This window comes from Arachis duranensis, chromosome 5 (assembly GCF_000817695.3).
Source record: "Arachis duranensis cultivar V14167 chromosome 5, aradu.V14167.gnm2.J7QH, whole genome shotgun sequence".
Taxonomy (NCBI): Eukaryota; Viridiplantae; Streptophyta; class Magnoliopsida; order Fabales; family Fabaceae; genus Arachis; species Arachis duranensis.
In genome coordinates this window covers 66,663,119-66,679,105 of record NC_029776.3, presented here as the reverse complement: position 1 = coordinate 66,679,105, position 15,987 = coordinate 66,663,119, and the positions used below count along the sequence as shown (strand labels likewise).

General features: G+C 39.9%; 1 non-coding gene across 1 annotated transcript; it reads right to left on the bottom strand.

Annotated features, from left to right (window-relative positions):
• Positions 1-13,250: 13,250 nt before the first annotated feature.
• LOC127748062 (small nucleolar RNA R71) lies at positions 13,251-13,358 on the bottom strand. Its single transcript, XR_008010005.1, has one exon. It is a non-coding gene; the product is annotated as a small nucleolar RNA R71 (small nucleolar RNA).
• Between the last annotated feature and the right edge of the window lie 2,629 nt (positions 13,359-15,987).

Genomic DNA, 15,987 nt, shown 5'->3' with positions numbered 1-15,987 from the left:
AACCTGTTTCTGGCGCTGGACGCCAGACAGCAGCATGAAACTGGCGTTGAACGCCAGTTTATGTCGTCTATCTTCGCGCAAAGTATGAACTATTATATATTTCTGGAAAGCCCTGGATGTCTACTTTCCAATCCAATTGAGATCGCGTCAATTGGACTTCTGTAGCTACAAAAAATCCATTCTGAGTGCAGGGAGGTCAGGATCCAATAGCATCAGCAGTCCTTTTTCAGCCTAACTCAGATTTTTGCTCAGCTCCCTCAATTTCAGCCAGAAAATACCTGAAATCATAGAAAAACACGCAAACTCATAGTAAAGTCCAGAAATATGATTTTTGCCTAAAAACTACTAATATTCTACTAAAAACTAATTAAAACATACTAAAATCTACATGAAATTACCCCAAAAAGCATATAAAATATCCGCTCATCAGCGTCCCAGTCAAATTTGTACGCCTGGCACTTGAGTGCGGCTTCTTGAAATGCGTCCAATCCTTCTGGAGCAGGGAGAAGGTCTAAGGCTCGCTAAATGGCCTCTTCTGTAATGGGGACTTGCTTCTTACGAATATAAATAGACTGCAGGGTCGGCAGGTGGAAGTTGGAGTAGAACTCAACTACCCAAGAAAGGTTAACCTGTCGTGGCTGTCTCTGTAGGAATCTCCAATATCTTTGTGCAATTTGCGGCTCATCAAATTTGGCAATATGAGGCGGAAGGATAAGAAGGTGTTCATTGTTGTAATTCCGAGCTGCTAGAATAGGAAACATCTGCTCACAGTAGCGATTGGGAAATCGTGCAGTGTCCTTTGCTGGGAAGGCTCTGCCACTAATGCTCTTTTTGTTCCTTTCTTTGCTGTGGATTTGGTGGTAGCGTTTTCCTTGCCTTTCTTGGTGGCCATCCTGAAAGGAAACAAGTAAAGACATGAGTATCTCAAGGGTTATAGCAAGGAAAAGAAAGGGAAAGGTGGTAATCAATGCACATGAAGGGATAATGAAGTGAACACATGGTCATGACTACATGTGGCAAATCAACAATGGAAATATAGCAAGTGCATGTGATGAAAATTAAATGCAAGGTGTTTATTGGCATGCCAGCAAAGGGCATGAGTAGCATAGATCAAGCATTTAATGTCCAAATTAGATTACCAAGTCTTTCAAACTAATAATCTGTTTGTAATAACAATTATATTGAAGAAATAAAATATAGAAGGGGTATTTGTGAAAAGCAAGTATTTAGAATAGTCGAAAAATAGTGCATAATGCCATATGGGCATTTTCACAAACACATAGCATGCATGTTAAATAAGGTATAGAAAATATTAATTTGAACATGCAAGTAACCCTTAGAAAATAATATATAATTGTTAAACAAGTCCTAAACAATCCACAAGCAACATATAAAAATAATGACCCAAATAAAATTCCAGCACCAAGAGGAGGAATAGGAAAAGAAAAAGAAAACATGGATAGGGAAAGTAGAAGAGAAAGAAAAAGAAAACATGATAATAAAAAGAAGAATGAAAAAGTAAGGAGGGAAGAAGAGAGAAGAAAAACCTTGATAATGGTGGTGGGAGAGAAGGGGTAGAAGAGAGAAAGAAGGGAGGAAGAAGGAAGGGAAAAAAAAGAAATAAGATTGGGGGGGGGAAGAAAAGATAAAACAGTCCGGCAGATTGGAATGAGTTGAGCTGCGCAAGCGACGTAGACGCGTGGGGCACGCGGTCACGTAGAAAGCCCTTAAGTGAGGTGACGTGGACACGTCGGTCACGTGGATGCGTGACATGATTTGTGCTAGTGGCGCGATGGCAGCTTCGCACTCGCACAACTCTATGTTTAAATTATGTTTTTGCCAAAATTTGGGGGACGCGATCGCGTGGAGGACGCGATCGCGTGGATGGCCAGATGGAAATAACGGCACGGACGCGTGGAGCACGCGTTCGCGTGGCAGGGCTTGTGCGACTAGCACAAATGCAGCCCAAGTCCAGCTCAACTTTCGGCCATTCACCCTTTTTTCGTGGAATTGCAGAGCCATGTGTTCGCGTGGTCGACGCGGACGCGTGGGGAGGCCAATTTTCAAATGACGCGATTGCGTCATCCACGTGGTCGCGTGGATCAAATTGTGCCAATGGCACGCCTCCAGCCATATTCCTGCGCAACTCTCTGTCCCATTTTCTTTCTTTCCAATGCACATGCGACGCGGACGCGTCAGCGACGCTGGCGCATTGCGTGCGATTTCTTCTTCTCTTTTTTTTTTAATTAAAGATGCAAATGTAGTATGCAGATGAGATGCAAGATATAGGCAGTAGTACGGAGAAGAGTTATAGATGAGGGAAGATAAGGAGAGGAAGAGGAACGGTCATACCATGGTGGGTTGTCTCCCACCTAGCACTTTACTTTAACGTCCTTAAGCTGGATGCTCCATTAGCTCAGTTTTCTACTGTGAGTGGATCCTCCAAGAGGAAGATATCTAACTCTTTGTTTTTCGTCACCTTCTCACCATGGTAGAGCTTCAAACGATGTCCATTAACCTTGATGAGTGCAGAGCTTGAAGGGTGACTTAGGTGAAAAACTCCATACGGCTCAGCCTTCTCGACTCTATATGGACCTTCCCACCTTGATCTCAGCTTGCTTGGCATGAGCCTCAGTCTGGAGTTGTAAAAGAGGACTAAATCCCTAGGTTGGAACTCTTTCCTCTTGATGTGCTGATCATGTACAGCCTTCATCTTTTCCTTGTATAGCCTTGAGTTATCATAAGCTTCTAGGCGAAGGCTTTCCAATTCTTGCAGTTGCAACTTCCTTTCAGCTCCAGCTTTCTCAAATCCCATGTTGCACTCCTTTACTGCCCAAAAAGCTTTGTGCTCTACTTCAACTGGAAGATGACAGGCTTTTCCATAAACTAAGCGAAAAGGACTCATCCCAATGGGTGTCTTGTATGCTGTTCTGTATGCCCAGAGTGCATCTTGTAGCCTGGTGCTCTAGTCTCTTCTTTGAGGTTTGACTATCTTCTGCAATATACATTTTATCTCTCTGTTAGACACCTCGGCTTGCCCATTAGTCTGAGGATGGTAGGCTGTTGCTACTTTATGAATGATTCCATGCTTCTTCAGTAATCCTGTTAGTCTTCTGTTACAAAAATGGGTGCCTTGATCGCTCACAATTGCTCGTGGTGATCCAAAGCAAGAAATAATGTGGTTTCTAACAAAGGAAACAATGGTGTTAGCATCATCAGTATGTGTAGGAATTGCTTCCACCCATTTAGAAACATAGTCTACAGCTAACAGTATATAAAGGTGGCCATTAGAATTTTGAAATGGACCCATGAAGTCAATGCCCCAAACATAAAAAATTTAACAGAAAAGCATAATTTGTTGAGGCATTTCATCCCTCTGGGATATATTACCAAACCTTTGGCATGGGGGACAAGATTTACAAAATTCGGCAGCGTCTTTAAAAAGAGTAGGCCACCAGAATCCACAGTCTAAGATTTTTCTAGCTGTTCTTTGAGGGCCAAAATGTCCTCCACTCTCAGATGAGTGACAGGCCTCTAAAATGGACTGGAATTCTAAATACACTGGAGCACGCAGGTATAACTCATACTCTGATTCTACTCAATACCTGCTTAATACCCTTGCTAACTTAAGCATCGGAGTCCCTTGCAGGTAACCCCCACCCTCCGGGGGCAAAGGATCAGCACCACCACCAAGTCCAACAAGTCAGACACGGCGGCTCCAGCCACCATCATCAAGTCGGACACAATAGCTCCGACCAGTATAGAATATCTCGTCCGAGATCGACCTACAGTTTCAGGTAACCCTCGGAACAGATGTGCTTGGAGAATAAGCAACTTCCAATAACTTTACAGGAAGACAATCAATCTCTTGCAGGGTAAGATGTACCATCATCTAAGGAGATAAAGAAGGATACAAAAGCCATGGATGATGATGGCAAGGAGGAAGCTAGAAGACACTACCAAGAAGGTTGTATTGTTACTTAATCCCTGCTGCTCTTAAAAGTCTAATTTGGAAGTGCAATTGTACTCCTGCTGAGTAGTATCATTATAGTTATAATTCATTTGCATTTTGTTTGCCTGTTTTCAAGCTTGCTAGTCTAAGTGCTATCATCATTTCATCTTACATGAATTGTATGCTTTGTTCCTCATGCTTGAATAAAAGAAAAATTATTGTGAAACAGAAAAAGAGTAGAGGTTTTGTTTTGATAGAAGATAGAATAAAGTTATGTGGTGGTATGTGCTGGTTCATTAGTTGATTTATGAATAAGTCTAAAGGTTGGCGTGACTTTGAGATATAAACTTGAGTTACATTTCATGATGACTTGAAAAATGAAAGAGGTCCATAATAAAAGAAAGAAAATGCAAGAGAAAGAAACAAAAAGAAACAAACAAGGCTGGGCACTAATGGCTTCAGATTTGGATATATTCCTGTGATGTTCTTGTACAAAGATAAGCTTGGATAACTAGGTTCTAAGGGGTGCTTCTTCACCCGGAAACTTGGGTTAACTAACAAAGCATTTAGTGACCCGAAGAGGTGCTGGGCATCAATTTCCAAAAAACAAAACGAGCTAAATGCCTGTGACGTGTGTGTGCTAAGGAGAGGCTTGAGCAAGTAAGCCCATTGGGGGTGCTTTAATACCTAGCATCTTGAACCAACTGGGGCGGGAATGCTGGCTGAAAGCTTACTCTAAAAAAGTTGTGTTACCACATAGCATTAAGCCTCAGCTAAGCAATAAATCTCAATCAAAAGAAAGAAAGCAAGCAAAAAAAAAACTAAGTACCAAACAATAATAAGTCTCATTTTATTGTGTAATTTAAGTAAGGATCCGAATGAGTGTTGATTTCTCAGCCACAGAATATAAATCACTAAGATACCATGCATGAAAACTCCATTAACCAGAATTAAATGTCTTCCAATGAAGGCTTATACCTCTCTCTGTTTTCATTCTTTCTCCTTATGTTTTAATACTTGCTTGGGGACAAGAAAGATTTAAGTTTGGTTTTGTGATGACAAGTCATTTTGGGCTAGTTTCACAAGCCTTTTTCATCTATTTTTACTTGGTTTTCATGCATTCTTAGACAATAAGTTAGTGTTCGGATGAGAAATTCATGGTTTTCTTGATTCAATCAAACATTGTTAATTTCATGCATTTTTATGAGATTTTTTTGCAAGATTTAGTTGATGTTATGAATGATGCAAAATCTTGTAATTATGCCAAGGCTTTGATGAGTTTGTTTGGTTGAGGACAGGTAAAAAGAAGCAGAGGAAGAGCAAGGAAGAAGAAAAGGAGAGACCAACGTTGGAACCAACATTGGCCTATCAACGTTGAAGGCAACGTTCTGGAAGAAGAAAACATGGCTACCAACGTTGGAGACCTCCAACATCCTCAAAAATGTATATTTCTGGAGCAAAAAAATTTTCGGGCGATGCGTAACTGCAATTGACACATACGCATGGATGTGTAAAACACACATATGCATGAGCTGCGCGCACGTTGGTGCGGTGTTTTACAACCACAAACTAACTGGCAAGTGCACCGGGTCGTACCAAGTAATACCTTACATGAGTAAGGGTCGATCCCACGAGGATTGATGGATTAAGCAACAATAGTGTTTGATAGGATTAGTTAGACAAACAGAAAATAGTGTTTGAAGTTCAAAGAGCATTAAACAGTAAATTAAGAACTTCAGAAAGTAAGCAGCAATGAGTTGGGAATAAAATATGGAGAAGATAGTTAAGGGTTCAGAGTTATCTATTTTTCTGGATTAATTTTTCTTACTAACTATTTTAATCATGCAAGATTTAATTCATGGAAAACTATATGTGACTAGACCCTAATTCCTTAGACCTTCCTAGTCTCCTCTAAAATTCATCAACTGCTAATTCCTTGGTCAATTAATTCCAATTAGAAGGTAAAGTTCAAATTTTAGTTTATATGCCACAAAAATTTTAATTATCCAAAAATAAGGGGATTATATGTCACGTATCCCGTTAAATACAAACAATTAGAAATTTAGGATAATATATTTTCAAGCTGTTGTTCAAGTAAAGAGCTTTTCCAAGTTTTACAAGAACTCAATTAGAACATGGGTCATACTTCCGCTCGACCCAAATTCATAAAGAACGAAAACAAATTATTGAAATATAAATTAAAACATGGATTAAATTAGAAAGATTAAACGAATCAATCCATACAAATAGACAGAGCTCCTAACCTTAACAATGAAGGATTAGTTGCTCATGGTTCATAGAAGAAAACTAGGATTCTAGTAAAATATACTATGTTTCAATCTGATGGCATCATATCCCTTTTTATAACTAATCCTAATAAATTTAAAATCTAACTATCAAAAATTAAAAATAATATCATTTCCTAAAAATAAGATTTTGAATTTAAATTCGAATTAATTAACAAGTCTTCAGCTGATGGGTGGGGACCACTTGCTTTGTCCATTTTGCAGCTTCTAATCTGTGTTTTCTGGGCTGGAAACTGGGTCAAAACAGCCCAGAAATCGCCCCCAGCGTTTTTCTGTGTTTTTTGCACATGGCCCATGTCACGCGTACGCATCAGTCACGCGTACGCGTCGATGGTCATTTTCGCAAGTCATGCGGACGCGTCGGTCACGCGGACCCTTTGCTGAGCGAATCTTCAATTCTCGCGTGCGCGTCAGTCACGCGCACTCGTCGCCATGGATACCTCCAATTTACGCGCACGCGTTAGGCACGCGTGCGCGTCGCTCCTCGCGACCATCTCCTTTGATTCTCGTGCTGCAGAAACTCCATCTAATCTAGATGAATGCTACCTAAAATAAACAGTATTGCACAAAACTCAAAATAGCATCCATAGTGACTAAAATATAATTAATTTTTGATTAAACTCAACAAATTAGATGCAAATTCACTAGGAAAATATAAGAAAGATGCTCACGCATCACAACACCAAACTTGAAGCTTGTCCTCAAGCAACCAAAACTAATATAGGCTTAGGATGTGAATTTGCATGAGAATGAGAGTTCAATTAAGCTCATGTCTCTTTCTATAGTGGGGTTCATAACTGTAATCCTGAATAGGTTTGGCATCTCACTCTCCTTTGAATCAGGAGGATGTCATTGTCATTCGGAATTAGAATCCGGAAAATATTATGAATTCTCTTATCTTTACATTTCAGTTTAATCCTTGAACACAGCAAAATTGACTTTAATTTAATTTTTTCTTTGGTACTTTGTACCTTGAGCCTAGCCGTGACTTTAAATGTTTTGTCTCAAGAATTACTTGACACAAAAATACCACAACCACTTAACTGGGGGACACTCTTTGAGTCCTGATTTTTCTTTCAGTTACTCCCAGACAGTGGTGCTCAAAGCCTTAGGCATACTTTGTTAAATGCACTTGGTCTCGACTCTAAGTGTTCTGTCTCAAGGATTACTTGACACAATCACACCACAAGCATATGACTAGGGAAACAACTCTTTGAGCTTTTAATCATGTCTGACCTCCCTAGTCATTGATTCTCAGAGCCTTGGACCTTGCTTTTATTATTATTTATTTATTTATTATTTCTTTTGCTGTTTCTTTTGCTTCAAGAATTAAATTTTTGTTTATTTCAGAGAAGTCATAATAATTCTCTAAATTCCTGTTCCTTATACATTGACATCCCTTGATTCAAATTCAAATATGCACTGTTTATATCATGCATTCAAAAATCACAGAAAATACCACCACATTAAAGTAAATAAGACTACTCTTAAAATTAACTCAATTTCTCATGCAATACATCACTTCTGTATTTTTTTATTTGAATTCAAGCTCAGTGGGTAATACATGAGACATCTTTTCAGAATTAAAGCAAGTAAGAGAAAACTAAACTAGTCCTAGGATTCTAACTAATAAAGGATCATGCAACAAACAAAGCAAAATAGCATAAAACCAAAACATAACATAGAAGAATAGGGGAAGAATAAAAATGAAAGGAACTCAACCACCTTAGTTATCCTAGCGGTCGCTTTGTTCTTCAGGTTGTGCTCCTCAGTGAAGATGATTCGCCTCCCTTTTGTGCCAGAAAACCCATAAGCGCAGCATCAACACCAAACTTAATGGTTTGCTTGTCCTCAAGCAAAGAAGAACTGAAAATAAAAAAAAATAGTGAGAGGAAAGAAAAATATAAAGATAAAAGAACAAGAGAGAATTAAGAGTGGGAGAGAGAGAAAGAAAAGTGAAAACTGTGCGGCAAACAAGTGTAGTTGTGCGGCGAAGGCGACGCGTACGCGTGCAGCACGCGTACGTGTGGGTCGCGAATTTTCTTTAATGACGCGTTAGCGTCAGGCACGCGTCCGCGTGCCATGGGTTTTGTGCGATTCATGCGAAGCCAGCTGTGCACACACACAACTCTCTGTTCGCGTGGCTTGGGAACTAATATTGGCATATGTCGCGTTCGCGTCATGCACGCGAATGCGTGGAGGACCATTTTTGCAAATGACGCGCACGCGTCAAGGACACGTTTGCATGAGTAAATTTGTGCCTTCAGCACACTTCCTGCCCCAAGCCAGCATAACTCTCTGCCCAAACACTCTTTTACATCGATTTTTCAGGTCACGCGTACGCGTCGCTGACGCGCCCGCGTGAATGGTGAAAATCACAAACGACGCCCACGCGTGAAGTACGCGTACGCGCGGTCATGTTTGTGCGCCAAGCATGGGTCCAGCACCACTCCCGCGCAACTCTCTGTCAAATTTTGTTTTTCATGCACACATGATTGACACGTTCGCGTCAGTGACGCTTGCGCGTCGTGTGCTCTTTTTTGTGTGCAGTATTTTACAACCACAAACTAACTGGCAAGTGCACCGGGTCGTACCAAGTAATACCTTACGTGAGTAAGGGTCGATCCCACGATGATTGATGGATTAAGCAACAATAGTGTTTGATAGGATTAGTTAGACAAATAGAAAATAGTGTTGGAAGTTCAAAGAGCATCACACATGTAGATTAGCAAAATCCACCATCAACGGATTCGCGTGAGGTCCAACGTTGCCTCAAACGTTGCCTTTAACATCCGCGATGAGCAGCCCAGATTTGGAATTGAAAAATTTGCATCGACGCGTATGCGTGGATGCATATTTTGGCCAGACACGCAAACACGTGAGCAATGCACAGGCGCAAAACGCTAAATCGACGTGTACGCATCTATGACGCGTACACATGGAATGGAAAAATGGCAATGTACGCGTAAGCGTGGTGTACGTGCACGCGTGGATGCACGAATGTTGGTACTCCAACGTTGAGTCAAACATTGATGACAGCAACCAGAACCCAATTTTTATGCAATGTTTGGGCTCAACGTTTTCATACAAATGTTACCCCCAAAGTTAAGGCCAATTTCAGTTGCAAAATGGCACCCTGCAAGTTATGAACATTTAGCCAAGGTCAACATCAGCTAGAGTGATTATTTCCTACTTCAATCAATTCCAAGGCCCAAATCCAAGTACATTGAGGACCTAATTGAAGAGCACAGGAAGCCTATAAATAGAAGAATGTTTGAAGATGAGAGGGTTCTTGGGTAGTAGAAGTAGAAGTAGGAGTAGGAGTATGAGTAGGATAGAAGGCTCTGGTAGAGAGCTTAGCTTAGAATTTCTTTTCCTTTCTGCACTTTTAAATTTCATTTGTAATTGAATTCAGTTTGGTTTATGCAATTTCAATTTCTTACACTTCTCTTCTATAATTTCTTCTTCTCCAAGTTTACATGTTTATTGTTTATGCAATTTACTTTCCCTGCACTTCTACTTCTCAGCCAATTTACTTTCTGCTAATTTAGCTTCTCTGCACTTGTTCATTGAGCTATGATCCACTGAACCCTAATTTATTAGAGGGAGGAGCTCTATCTTAATTCACATGATTAAGTGAACATCTTCTTCTTCTCAATTCATCTGGATAGCTAAGAAATGAATTCTGTTTTGATTGAGATCCATTCACTCCAGAAGGGGGTTTGAATCTGTGAATTTTCATGTGAGCCTCAGAAGGGGAATCATGTAAATTAGAACTGAAGCTCTGTTTCTCACATCTCTCTTGATCAACACCATTCGGGAGGAACTGAAATCTTGAGATTTTGTGTGGCTTATGGATGAGAGAAAATGCTTAACCTCTTCCCATGAAAATTGGATCAAGAAATTAGCAAGATTGATTGTGATTAGAGAGATGGATTGCTAAGGAAATGGGATCCAATCAATTTCAATCTGCCATAGATCGATTCATATAATTGAGAAAGAAGTTAAGATCTATTTGATTCATGATGGATTATGATACCTCCAATCCCTAATGAATCTTTCTTTCTATTAATTGTCCTTGAGTTTACTTTAATTTCTTTTATTTACTGCCTCTTTAATTTCCCTACTGATGAGCGGATGATTTATACACTTTTTGGCATTGTTTTTAGTATGTTTTAAGTATGTTTTAGTTAGTTTTTAGTATATTTTTATTAGTTTTTAGTTAAAATTCACTTTTTTGGACTTTACTATGAGTTTGTGTGTTTTTCTATGATTTCAGGTATTTTCTGGCAGAAATTGAGGGACCTGAGCAAAAATCTGATTCAGAGGCTGAAAAGGACCGCAGATGATGTTGGATTCTGACCTCCCTGCACTCGAAGTGGATTTTCTGGAGCTACAGAAGCCCAATTGGCGCGCTTTTAACTGCGTTAAAAAGTAGACATCCTGGACTTTCTAGCAATATATAATAGTTCATACTTTGCCCGAGATTTGATGGCCCAAACCGGCGTTCCAAATCAGCTCAAAACTGCCCGGCGTTCAACGCCGGAACTGGCACAAGAATGGGAGTTAAACGCCCAAACTGGCACCAAAGCTAGTGTTTAACTCCAAGAGAAGTCTCTACACGAAAATGCTTCAATGCTCAGCCCAAGCACACACCAAGTGGGCCCGGAAGTGGATTTTTATGTCATTTACTCATCCTTGTAAATCCTAGGCTACTAGTTCTCTACAAATAAGACCTTTTACTATTGTATTCTTATCTTGTTAGCTATCTTTAGTCTTATGCTATCTCAGATCATGGGGGCTGGCCTCACGGCCATGCCTAGACCTTGTTCTTATGTATTTTCAACGGTGGAGTTTCTACACACCATAGATTAAGGCGTGGAGCTCTGCTGTACCTCGAGTATTAATGCAATTACTATTGTTATTCTATTCAATTCAGCTTATTCTTGTTCTAAGATATTCATTTGCACCCAAGAACATGATGAATGTGATGATTATGTGATACTCATCATCATTCTCACTTATGAACGAGTGCCTGAGAACCACTTCCGTTCTACAAGCAAACAAGGCTTGAATGTTTATCTCTTGGATCCCTTGATCGGAATCTTCGTGGTATAAGCTAGAATTGATGGCGGCATTGAAAAGAATCCAGAAGGTCTAAACCTTGTCTGTGGTATTCTGAAAAGGATTTAATGATTGAATGACTGTGACGAGCTTCAAACTCCTGAAGGCTGGGTGTTAGTGACAGACACAAAAGAATCACTGGATTCTATTCCAACCTGATTGAGAACCGACAAATGATTAGCCGTGCCATGACAGGGTGCGTAGAACATTTTCACTGAGAGGATGGGAGGTAGCCACTAACAATGGTGAAACCCTACATACAGCTTGCCATGGAAAGGAGTAAGAAGGATTGGATGCAGACAGTAGGAAAGCAGAGAGACAGAAGGGACAAAGCATCTCCATTCGCTTATCTGAAATTCTCACCGATGAATTACATAAGTATCTCTATCTTTATGCTTTATTCATATATCATCCATAACCATTTGAATCTGCCTGACTAAGATTTACAAGGTGACCATAGCTTGCTTCATACCAACAATCTCCGTGGGATCGACCCTTACTCGCGTAAGGTTTATTACTTGGACGACCCAGTGCACTTGCTGGTTAGTTGTGCAAAGTTGTGATAAAGAGTTGAGATTACAATTGTGCGTACCATGTTGATGGCGCCATTGATGATACAAAAATATTTTATGTTTCTTATTGAGACACTAGTCTCATTTTAAGTTTGGTGTCAATTGCATGTTTCCGTTCTTCTTGCATTTATCATGTGTCTTCAGTGATCTTCAAGTTGTTCTTGATGATTTACTTGCTCTGATCTTTAAATTCTCTTGTCTTGAGTGTTTTGTTGTTTTTCATATGCATTCTCAACTTGTTAGTGTCAATAGTATACAAACTTTTAAGTTTGGTATCTTGCATGCATTGTTTATTTGATTTTAGTTGCATTTTGATTATACCTCATTATTAAAAATTAAAAAAAATTCTTAATTTGTGTCTTTTCAAGTCAATAATATAGAGAATTGAAGATTCAGAACATGCAGTAGAGGAATTGCACAAAAAAAGCTGGGCGTTCAAAACGCCCAGTGAAGAAGGCAAACTGGCGTTTAAACGCCAGCCAGGGTGCCTGGCTGGGCGTTTAACGCCCAAAAGGGGTGAGTTTTGGGCGTTAAACGCCAGAATGTGCACCATTCTGGGCGTTTAACGCCAAGATGGCACAAGAGGGAAGATTTTGTTTTTAATGCAAATTTTTTTTCAAGTTTTCAAAATTTTTCAAAATCAAATCTTTTTCAAATCATATATTTTCAATCACATGTTTTCAAAATCAATTTCTTTCTATTTTCAAAAATACTTGCTAACAATTAATGATTTGATTCAACATTTCAAGTATGTTGCCTTTTCTATTGAGAAAGGTTTAATGTTTGTCATATCTTTTCTTGTTAGCCAAGTCATTAATTTTCAAAATCAAATCTTTTTAAATTGTTTTTCAAATCATATCTTCTCAATCACATCTTTTAAAAAACCATAACTTTTAAATCATATCTTTTTAATCACATCTTTTTCAAAATAGTTTTCAATCATATCTTTTTAATTTTTAATTTCAAAATCTTTTTCAAAAATCACTTGATTTCTTTTTCACTCTTAGTTTTTGAAAATCAATTAGTGTTTTTCAAAATGTTTTTAAAATGTTTTACTTAATTTTCGAAAATTTCTTCCCCTCTTCTCACATCCTTCTATTTATGGACTAACACTACTCCTTAATGCATAATTTGAACTCCATCTTTCTTGATAAGTTCGAATTCTTCTACCTCTTCCTTCTATTTTTCTTTTCCTCTGACACTTCAAGGAATCTCTATACTGTGACATAGAGGATTCCATACTTTCTTGTTCTCTTTTCTTTCTTGGCAAAGTTCTTTCCACCTCAAAAATTGAGTAAGCTTAGAGTGGAAGTCCAAACCTTTAGACAAAAGGAAGGTGAATCCCTCTATGAAGCTTGGGAAAGATACAAACAATTGATCAGAAAGTGTCCTTCTGACATGCTTTCTGAATGGAGCATCATAGGTATCTTCTATGATGGTCTGTCTGAATTGTCCAAGATGTCATTGGATAGTTCTGCTGGAAGCTCTCTTCATCTGAAGAAGACGCCTGCAGAAGCTCAAGAACTGATTGAAATGGTTGCAAATAACCAATTCATGTACACTTCTGAAAGGAATCCTGTGAACAATGGGACGAATCAGAAGAAAGGAGTTCTTGAGATTGATACTCTGAATGCCATATTGGCTCAAAGTGGGTCAGCTGAGTAAGAAAGTTACTGAACTCCCTCCTAGAACAAGGTTTCAACAACAATAATGGTGGAAGAAACAGGTTTAGCAATGTCAAGCCATTTCCATCATCTTCTCAGCAACAGACAGAGAATTCTAAACAGAGCCACTCTGACTTAGCAACCATGGTCTCTGATCTAATCAAAACCAATCAAAGTTTCATGACTGAAACAAGGTCCTCCATTAGAAACTTGGAGGCACAAGTGGGTCAGCTGAGTAAGAAAATTACTGAACTCCCTCCTAGCACTCTTCCAAGCAATACAGAAGAGAATCCAAAAGGAGAGTGCAAGGCCATTAACATGACCTACATTTCCGAATTTGGAGAGGAGGAAGAGGCAGTGAGTGCCACTGAGGAAGGCCTCAATGGACGTTCACTGGCCTCCAATGAGTTCCCTAATGAGGAACCATGGGAATCTGAGGCTCACACTGAGACCATAGAGATTCCATTGAATTTACTTCTGCCATTCATGAGCTCTGATGAGTATTCTTCATCTGAAAGGACGAAGATGTCACTGAAGAGCAAGTTGCTAAGTACCTTGGAGCAATCATAAAACTAAATGACAAGTTATTTGGTAATGAGACTTGGGAGTATGAACCCCCTTTGCTCACCAAAGAGTTGGATAACTTGACTAGGCAGAGATTACCTCAAAAGAGACAGGACCCTGGGAAGTTCTCAATACCTTGTACAGTAGGCACCATGACCTTCATGAAGGCTCTGTGTGACCTAGGGTCAAGCATAAACCTCATGCCTCTCTCTGTAATGGAGAAGCTAGGGATCTTTGAGGTGCAAGCTGCAAAAATCTCACTAGAGATGGTAGACAATTCAGGAAAACAAGCTTATGGACTTATAGAGGATGTTCTGGTAAAAGTTGAAGACCATTACATCCCTGCTGATTTTATAGTCCTAGAGACTGGGAAGTGCATGGATGAATCCATCATCCTTGGCAGACCCTTCCTAGCCACAGCAAAGGCTGTGATTGATGTTGACAGAGGAGAATTGATCATTCAAGTAAATGAAGAATCCTTTGTGTTCAAGGCTCAAGGATATCCCTCTGTAACCATGGAGAGGAAGCACGAAGAGCTTCTCTCAAAGCAGAGTCAAACAGAGCCCCCACAGTCAAACTCTAAGTTTGGTGTTGGGAGGCCATAACCAACTTCTAAGTTTGGTGTTGAACCCCCACATTCAAACTCTAAGTTTGGTATTGGGAGGTTCCAACATTGCTCTGAGCATCTGTGAGGCTCCATGAGAGCCCACTGTCAAGCTACTGACATTAAAGAAGCGCTTGTTGGGAGGCAACCCAATGTTATATTTATCTATTTTTCGTTTGTTATTTTATGTTTTCTGTAGGTTGATGATCATGGGAAGTCACATAATCAATTGAAAAAGTAAAAACAGAATGCAAAACAGAAAGAAAAATAGCACACCCTGGAGGAAGACCTTGCTGGCGTTTAAACGCCAGTAAGAGTAGCAAATGGGCGTTTAACGCCCAGTCTGGCACCATTCTGGGCGTTTAACGCTAGAAAGGGGCACCAGACTGGCGTTAAACACCAGGAAAGGGCAAGAAGTTGGTGTTAAATGCCAGAAATGGGCACCAGCCCAGCGTTTAACGCCAGAATTGGCATAAAGAGCATTTTTGCTCGCCACTTGGTGCAAGGATGAATTTTCCTTGACACCTCAGGATCTGTGGACCCCATAGGATCCCCACCTACCCCACCACTCTCTCTCTTCTTCACCCATTCACCAATCACCTTAATACCTCTTCCCCCAAAACCCCTCACCTATCAAATCCCATATTCTCTTCACCACGCACATCCATCCTTCATAAATCCCCACCTACCTCACCATTCAAATTCAAACCACTTTCCCTCCCAAACCCACCCATACATGACCGAACCATACACCCCCTCTCCACTCCTATATAAACCCATCTTCACTCCTTCATTTTCACACAACCTAAACACTACTTCTTCCCCTTAGCCAAACCACAAAGCCTCTTCCATCTCCTTCATTTCTTCTTCTTCTACTCTCTTCTTTCTTCTTTTGCTCGAGGACGAGCAAACCTTTTAAGTTTGGTATGGTAAAAGCATTGCTTTTTGTTTTTCCATAACCATTTATGGCATCCAAGGCCGGAGAAACCTCTAGAAAGTGGAAAGGGAAGGCAAAAGCTTCCACCTCCGAGTCATGGGAGATGGAGAGATTCATCTCAAGGGTGCATCAAGACCACTTCTATGAAGTTGTGGCCATGAAGAAGGTGATCCCTGATGGTGTTTTTGTGGAAAAATAAATTTCCAACACACAAATCCAACCGGCAAGTATACCGGGTCGCATCAAGTAGTAATAACTCACTTA